Genomic DNA, 9,538 nt, shown 5'->3' on the forward strand with positions numbered 1-9,538 from the left:
GTTAAGTAAATCCTGTTCTAAGTATCAATATGAATTCATAAAGTACTTCATCTTAATAAAGTTATCAAACATAACAAGCTCTCGCTTTGTTTACTAAAAAGCCTAGAAATAATGACCAATTAAGTAATGCCCAGATTGTGATGTCCACATACCATTTCCTACTAAAAGGAACTAAGGCTCCATGACTTTGGGGGGATTTCAGTTCTGGGGCAGGAAATGTACAATATGAGCCTGGAACAGCTTGGCATACTGGAAAACAAAGACAACTCACAAGGATCTAAGAGCCAACTTGAGTTGGTTCCCATTGGCAAAGATCACATGATTGAAGCATTAATAAAGATAATAACAATGGTTTGAAAACACATCAAATATGTTTAGATGCATGAGTTCATTTTATATAATGTCCTTAACATAAAATCCATTGATTAACTTAGAGAGCACCAACAAAATAAATTGTTATTTTTGAAAATAGATACATTAAAACACACACACACACACACACACACACACACCAAGCATTTATTCTGCTTTTTCTATATGAACTGTATTTCTGGGTAACCAAATTGTTGGTGAAAGGAAATTTTTCCTTATAGAAGTGTGTGTGTGTGTGTGTGTGTGTGTGTGTGTGTGTGGCGGGGGGGGGAGGGTAGGTTGGGTGTGTGCACATGAGCGTGCAACTCCTCATGAATTAAGGTATCTAGCAGTGATCATCAATGACTGATAACATTCCAAAAAGAAAGCCCAGACTATATGCCTCCTAATGAAAGTACTACCCAAAGAAGTTGTTTTGCCAAGAAACAATCAAACCTGGTTCTGATTTAGCCTACAGATATAACCATTAAATTTTAGGAAATAAGGGCATAGGAGAAAATGTTAAGTGACATGACAGGGTTATAATCAGTAAACCCAGACTAGGAAACTTGAAAGACAACTTGGTTTCTTCAACAAATTGCAAAAAAAGAGAAAGAGAAAAAATATATGGAGTAAAAGATTTAATATATCAACCCGTTTCAATGTTTGCATTTTATCTGGATACTTAAGATAGTTGATGATATTTAAACATGAGATATTTAATATTAGATAATTATGGATTTTAGGTGTGATAATGGTATTGTGGTTATTTTTAAATACTGCTTATCTTTTAGAGATACTAAAATATTTAAGATAAAGTGATATGATGTCTGGAATTTGCTTCAAAATATTCTGGAAATGAAAAATGGGTGAGAGGGGATCTAGATAAAAAAAAAATGTTGAAGACAGGTGGAAGTTAACCAAGATGGGTCCATTTTTTGACAAATAGAGACTGGGATTAAGGACATTTGTGGTGGGGACAAGAATATTAGGTAAGTCCTCTTTGAGTAGTTGTAGACTGTGAAACTATTTGTGTCCCATGGGAATGCCTACCAAAGAGCATCCATTGCAGAGGAGGCTCTTACAAATGAGGTGGAGAAATAATACTCTGGATGTCAGTCGGCTTCCTTCCCAAGCCACTCCAGTGCTAGTTCAATGGACCCATGAACAGAGGCCATGGTGTCAAGGATGGAGGCTACGTATGGACTCAATAACATGGAACATCCATTACTAAGGTTAGCCTCACTAGTGCTACTGTTGAGTAGAGACCAACTTGAATCCTCAATATGGCACCATTCCCTGGGATGGGGGTGGGGGGACAAGCCAACCATCTCGTGGAAGGCGATGACATTGGAATGGAGGGGCAGAGATTCATTCTCGTGGAAATGGACATATATTCTGGATGCAGATCTGCCTTTTCTGACTCTAATGCTTCCACCAGCACTACCATCCACAGACTCACAGAACGCCTAATCCACTGTCACGGCATTCTGCACAGCATTGCTGCTGATCAAGAAACATCAGTTCATGGCAAAGAAGTGCGGCAATGGGGCTCACCCGTGGAATTAGCTGGCTTACCACATGCCCCATCACCTGGAAGTGGCTGGCCTACGAAAGGTGAAATGGCTTATTGAGGACTCATATGGTACCAGGGGGTAGACAGCATCCTGAACTGGGGATCTGCCTTACAGGGTGCAACAGGCTTTGGATCGGAAAGCCATATATGGTATTCTCTCTCCCACAGTCAGAACACAAGTGGTAGAAGTGGGACTGGCTTCTCTCACTAGTACACCTAATAACCCATTTGCGGGCTTTTTGCTTCCCGACCCGGCAGCTTTGAGTTCTGATGGTTTGGAGATCTTAGTATTTAAAAGGAGAATGCTTCCACCAAGGGACCAACATTGGTTCCACCAAATTGGAAGGTGAGACTGCATATTCGTTTTCTATTGGCTGCATCACAAATTACCACAGATGTAGCAGCTGAAAACAACCCAAACTTATTTATCTGATGATTTCTGTGGGTCGAGGGGCTAGGAGTAAAGGTTAGCTGAGTCCTCTGCTCAGGGTGTCACCAGGCTGACATCAAAGTGTTGGCTGGGGCTGTGATCTCATCTGAGGCCCCAGATCTTCTTCCCAGCTCATGTGGTTGTTAGCAGAATTAGATTCCTTTCAGCCGTGCGATTCAGGTTCCTATTTTCTCACTCTCAGCGCCTAGAGGTTGCTCTCGGGTCCTTGCCATGTAGACCCTCCTCTCACAACCGGGCTGCGTTTCTTCTAAACTGGCAAGGGAACGAACTCTTGCAAGACTTGCCTGACTAGGTAAGTCAGACTCGCCCAGGATAATCTCCACTTGGATTTTATTTAACTGGTTAGGGACCTTAATTACACCTGCAAAATCCCTTTTGCCATATAACATAACCATGGAGCTGATATCCAATTATTTTTGCAGGCCCCAACAATGCACAAGGAGAAATTATACAGGGTGTGTACACCAGGGGGCAGGAATCCTGGGGTCCATCTTAGACTTCTGCCTACCACAGACTGCCGCCTGGCCATTTGCACTCCTTATACCACTGAACCAACAGGTGAAAAGCAGGTTAATCTACTGGTTGGAATGATTGATCCAAATTGCCAAGGGAAATTGGTTGCTGCTATGGCGGACGCAACGAGGACCATGTTAGAAAATGCTGTTTGGGAAGGTGCAGTTGCCGGCCACTGAGTGGTGACAGGGGAGTTTGCTGGTTTGCCTGCCCCAGCAAATGGTTCTAAATTCTGGAAATTTTATAAGGTTTCTCCTAAAACTTCATGCCAACAGCAAAGGTTAGTGGTTTCGCAGGAACCAGAAAAGGGCAGAATGACTGAGGATTCAGACCCCTGGAGAAGAAAGCTTTGGATCACTCCACCAGGTAAAGCACCAAGAGCTGTGAGTTTCTGGCTCCGGGCCAGGAAAATATGGAAGGGGGAGTTGACGGTGAAGGTGATAGACATCAGCTTCCATTGTGGCCAATTAAAAAGACCAGGCCTGTGGTAGCTTTGCCTATTTTCTCGTTACATGACATGTTTATTTATATATGCTCACTCTTTTCTTCTTTCCCCTCCTTCCCATTTGTAGTTTATGTGTTAAAGTTGGTGGACGTCAACTTTACAAAGTACCATAGTGTTTAGTTAACAGAACCTTCACGACTGCATTTGAGTGGTAATCAACGTAGCCGGCAAAATGGATTCAATGGCTGTTGGGGCCTTGTGTCTTCTTATTTGGGAGAAGGGCAAGAACCTCACCTGTCAGAAGGATAGTTGCATCTGGCGAGGCTAAAATATAGTTCATTGCTTTGTTGTTGTACAGGAATTCACACCTTGTAGAAGGGTGCATGTGGAAGCTGAGTAGTCAAAGGAGTCGATTGAGCCTCCGATCAGCTTCAAACTCATCGTGCTCTGGGGTAATGGCCTGGCTCTCCGGCGTTTCTCCTTTGGAATGAGCACATCCAGTAGAGGATACGGGAGGGGTGTTGCCGGAGGAAAAAGCTTCTCCTCCCGGTTCCAGTGTCCTGAAATGATTTTCTTCTCGCTCTGGCTGCATACACTGTCGGTGGTGTGTGTGTGTGTGTGTGTGTGTGTGTGTGTGTGTGTGTCAGCGTGTGGACATCTGATGGCTTTGCTCTGTTTGCATACCCAGAAGGCACAGGCCCTCGACTACCTCACAGCCCGGCCCGGGAGGCCTGGTGATCACCTTGCTGCAGGCGGGCCTCCTGCTGTTAGCAGTGCCTCAAACTCCCCGGCATGCCCCTCCACCCGCCTTAGCTTGTCAGCCTCCCACAGGCTTGTTCCGAGGCCTTTCCAATGTGGAGGAGGTCTGCTCCTGGCTTTGCACCTGCAGCAAGTCCTGACTTCCTCTGCAGCCTGCTCACCAGCCTTGCCTTGCTTGTGTCCCAGAGGCTCGTTTCCTGCTTCTCAGGTGATTCTGAACCGGCTCTGGCCAGGCAAACCAGCAAAGGTTCTCACCACCCAGTGGCCTGCAACCACACCTTCTTCAATGGCATCTGAATGCCAGGGGGGGGGCCTCTTCCATGCTTGCCCTCCCTTGGGTCCTCTCCCTCAGCCCTGGGGTACCAGTTAGAGTTCTCTGAACATATTCCTATTATCTATCCTAATTTAACAGTTGTTTCAGCTTGTCCTGTTAAGCTTACTGTGTTCTGGCTCCTGGTTGTACCTAGATTCCTAGAGCTGTGATTACTTGGTGAGTTTGGGACAAGGAAGTGAGCGTGAGTAGCACTTTTTCTTCTCTCCTTGGGAATAAGGTGCTCACAGAGAGCATGCATCCCCCCCCCCCCCCCCCACCCCGCTCCTTGCCCTGTTTTACAAGGACAGGCTATAAAATCATCGTGCTCCATTGATTGTGGCTGGACGGGTGTGTCGGTGTGATTCTGGGGCTTGGTATAAGGAAACCCCCTCTTATACAGACATAAGCCTCCTTCTCTGATTTCAGCTTTATCGCTAATAAAGATCATGTTTCATGCTCCACTTACTTCTTGTCTATTTCTGAATTAGTTTAGACCCTGGGTGGGGAAGAGGTTAATGTGAGCAGCTTGTTGAATGTGAATGGGTTTAATCATTTCCTAGCCTTTAGTAGAACAAGCCTCATCTCATAATGAACATACATTAAAATTTAATATAAACGTACAGTCCTGTAATATCAATCTCAGACAATACCTAGGGAGAACTTCCCAATCACCTGACTTTTGTACAGCTGGGCCTTTTTACCATAAGCAGATTTCAGTTATTTTTCTAAGTCTACTGGTCAATCTTCTTTTATGCTTTTTGTGGTGAGTTGAATAATTTTTAATTTTCATAAATATTATGTAACATAATGTTTTCCTATAAAACTAAAAACATTCCAAGGAATCTACACAACATATGTAAGGATTCCAAAGTGCTCACTTTTAATGAAGGTGACATCAATTTCCACAGAATCAAGAGCTCCCCGGCATCAGGATGGATGGGGAAGTGGCCGACTGTAGGGTCTCTGCCCAGATTCTCTGTCACATGGGAAGCTTTCAGTTGTGTTAAGTAATGGGAAACCCAACTGAGTCTGGTTTACAAAGTAAAGGGAAATTTAATGGTTCGCCCAATTGAAACTACAGAGGTACATGTGCTAGGTGTGAGAACCGACCCAGAATCTCATATAATGTGACTTAGGACCGAGTTTTTCTTTTCTTTCCCTCCCCTTCCCTTCCTTCCCTGCCGCACCTGTGAGGCTGCCTGCAATCAGTGTCTTCAGCCTCTATAATTTGAATCTACTTGGTTATCAGTGGCATTAATCTTCATCTTACCGAAACATGTACATGGTTGATAACCCCTTCTTTCTGAGTGTGCTCCTCCTGATTGGTCTTCCTTTGTCACCCCTAAGATGTAGCCGTATCTCTCTGTTCCATTAATTTTTCTCGCTTTTCTTTACCCATCAAAAAAACCCAAGCAGGTTTAATAAAGCCCTGAGAGTTCTCATGTTTGGGTCCCAATCGTTCAGCTTTGTCTTTCATTTCGTTACCTCGGTGTCAACTCAACTGCTCAGGACATGTCACCTGTGCTTCTTCCCCATGGTTCCAAGGTTCCCTTTGAAATATCTCAAGGCCCAGCTTAAATATTTTCTCCTCCATAAACCCTATTCTTGTCCCTCCAGGGGTCCAGGCTATAAACTACCTCTAACACCATCAACCAGATCCACACTACCACCAGATTCCTAGCTAGCCTAACTAGCATCCTGCTTCTTGCCAGTCTCCTAATTGTTTCTCCACTCAGACACCAGAGTGATCTCTCATGCAACCTAAACCCTTTACCGTGGCCTTAAGGTCTGGCCCTTGCTAGTGTTTACCATCCCAGCACTTTACCTGGATTAAATCCATTTAATCCTGTCAGCAATCTTAAGCCCAGGTACTTTTCCCGGTTTTTTTAATCTTTATTGTTGAAAGTATTGTTTTTCCCTCCATTGACCCTCTCTACCCCGCACCCGCCCCTCCGAGGCCTTAACAACACGCTATTGTCTGAGTCCATGGGCTATGTACATATTCATATAAATTCCCTGGTTACCTCTCCCCACCCACCCCGCCTTCCTTTTGAAATTCGTCACGCTTCTGTTCCGTGCTTCTATGTCTCCGAATCTATTTTGTTCAACAGTTTATTTTGTTCATTAGATTCCACATATGAGTGAGATCATGTGATATTTGTCTTTCTCTGACTGGCTTATCTCACTTAGCATAATACTCTCCTCCCTGCTGTTGCAAATGGTAAGAGATCCTTCTCTTTTTTTTTTCTGCCTCGAGTATTCCATTGGGTAAATGTACCACAGCCTTTTTATCCAGTCATCTACTGTTGGGCACTTGGGCTATTTCCAAATCTTAGTTATTGTAAATTGCTGATTGGTGTTTTGGGTTTCTTAGGATATATTCCTAGAAGTGGGATCACTGGGTCAAATGACAGTTCCATTTGTAATTTTTTGAGGAAACTCCATACTCTTTTCCACAGTGGCTGCACCAGTCTGCATTCCCACCAGCAGTGCACAAGGGTTCCCTTTGCTCCACATTCTTGCCAATACTTGTTTATTTGTTGATGATAGCCATTCTGACAGGTGTGAGGTGATACCTCCTTGTCATTTTAATTTGCATCCCTCTGATGATTAGTGACTTTGAGCATTTTTTCATGTCTCTTGGCCATCTGTATATCCACTTTGGTGTCTATTTACGTCCTTTGCCCATTTTTAAATTGGATTGTCTTCCTTTTGTTAAGTTGTATGAGTTCCTTATATATTCTGGAAATTCACCCCTTATCAGATATATCATTGGAAATATGTCCTCCCATGCAATGGGCTCTCTTTTCATTTTGTTAAGGGTTTCTTTTGCTGTGCAGAAACTTTTAATTTTGATATAGTCCCATTTATTTATTTTCTCCTTAATTTCCTTTGCCCTCCTAGGCCTAGAAGATGTATTGGTAAACATTGCTACGAAGAGATGTCTGAGATTTTGGTGCCTATGATTTCTCTAAGATTCTTATGGTTTCACGACTTACATTTAAGTCGTTGATCCATTTTGAGTTTATTCTTGTGTATGGTGTAAGTTGGTGGTCTAGTTTCTTTCTTTTTTTTTTTTACATTTATCTGTCCAATTTTCCCAGCACCATTTATTGAAGAGACTGTCTTTACTCCATTGTATGCTCTTGCCTCCTTTGTCAAATATTAGTTGAGCATAATTATGCCTATGTATTTTTAATATCCTCATTTGTAGTAGATTCTGTTGATGGCCCACCCAGACCCCTTTTACGGGGCTGGTGCACCCACAGCCCAGCGGCAGCAGGTGTTGGCTAACAGCTCCTCCCTCCACCTTATTTGGAGGATCGCCCTTAGCCGAGCAGAGGCACCTAGCTACCCCTCCCACTCTTCCTTCCCCACTGCAGGTAGTAATGACTACCTGATGTGGGAACATAACAGCTCAGCCTCTCAGCTCTGGGCAGGACAACCTATGGGATCCAATCCATACTGCAGAATACACTATGGGGTCAGGCTGTGGCTGGAATTCGGAAACCTCTTCTTCCCCTACCGGATCCCGTTTTCTTTATTCCACTACAGATTTCCCCTAAGAGCAGTCCCTCAATAAGTAAGTCACCTGCCCAAGAATCCCTAGCTCAGGTGTTGCTATGAAGGAACTGATCTAAGACACATTTTACAGATGAGAAAACTTGAGACGAACGGAAGTAAAATTATTTGCCTAAGGCAGTGGTCGGCAAACCGCGGCTCGCAAGCCACATGCAGCTCTTTGGCCCCTTGAGTGTGGCTCTTCCACAAAATACCACGGCCTGGGCGAGTCTATTTTGAAGAAGTGGCATTAGAAGAAGTTTAAGTTTCAAAAATTTGGCTCTCAAAAGAAATTTCAATCGTTGTACTGCTGATATTTGGCTCTGTTGACGAATGAGTTTGCTGACCACAGGCCTAAGGGAAAGCTGAAATTGGAAGCCAGCCTGGCTCCTGAACCTGCACTTTTTCACCACACTGTAATGGCCACCTGTCCACTGTCTTCTGGCCACTCATTCCCTCTACCCAAGTTAATTCCTGCCTCAGAGCCTTTGAACTTCCTATTTCCTCTTAGTGTGTTTCCTCTCATTGTGGCTTACTTCCTTACTTATGTAAAACTTGAGGCCAGTGCATGAAATTCATGCTTGGGTACGGTCCCTAGGCCTGGAGAGTGATCAGGGCTGATCGGGGCCTTCTGGCTGCTGGCTGGAGCCTCCCTTCCCGGGCTGCTGGCCAGGGCCTTCCTTCCTTCTGTGCCACCTCATGGTGGCCAGTGCACGTCATAGCAAACGATTGAACTCCCGGTCTCCCTCCCAAGGGGACACTTTGCATATTAGCTTTTTATATATATAGAGGCCCAATGCACAAAAATTTGTGAACTCTTGGGTGAGGGGAGCGGTCCCTCAGCCCGGTCTGCGCCTTCTCACAGTCCAGGAACCCTCAGGGGATGTCCTACTGCAGTTTGGCCTCCCTCTGCAGGAGACGACCAGGTGGGCCAATTAGGGGATGGCGCTGCCCCCATCACCCCGCTGCTGCTGGCCTCCCTGAGCGGGAGGCGGCTGGCCTCCCTTTTTAGAAGGTGACTGGGCGGCTGATCAGCAGGGCCCTGTACCCCCTCCCCCCTCCCCCATTGCCGTCCTCTCCCTCTGCCTGCTGGCATGCACCTTGGCTGGCCTGGCACCGCCTGCTCGCTGGCTCTGCTGACTGGTCATTCTGCTGTTTGGTCGATTTGCATATTACGCTTTTATTATATAGGATGTTTCAATTATATCCTCAAAGAGAATTTTCCTGGCCTCAACCATCTTACCTAACAAAGGAACACTATTTATAACCCTGCTTTAGTTTTATTATAGCATTTAATACCTGAAATTTTATTATGCTTATATTTGTGTGTTTTCAGCACTAACAATAAAATGCAAGTTCCCTGAGGGCAGGAAAGTTGTCTGGCTTATTTATTGCTATATCCTCAATGCGTGGTAACATACCTGGTACAGAGCAGGAGTGCAGTAACTATTTGTTGAAGGGAAATGAATTCTTGTCTCAGACTCTTATAGGGCTTTGTAAAAATCTTCTTGCATGTTCTTAACTAAGAACATAGTTATTTACTGTTTATTTATTTATTCTGCAAGCATA

This window comes from Eptesicus fuscus, chromosome 19, assembly GCF_027574615.1.
Source record: "Eptesicus fuscus isolate TK198812 chromosome 19, DD_ASM_mEF_20220401, whole genome shotgun sequence".
Taxonomy (NCBI): Eukaryota; Metazoa; Chordata; class Mammalia; order Chiroptera; family Vespertilionidae; genus Eptesicus; species Eptesicus fuscus.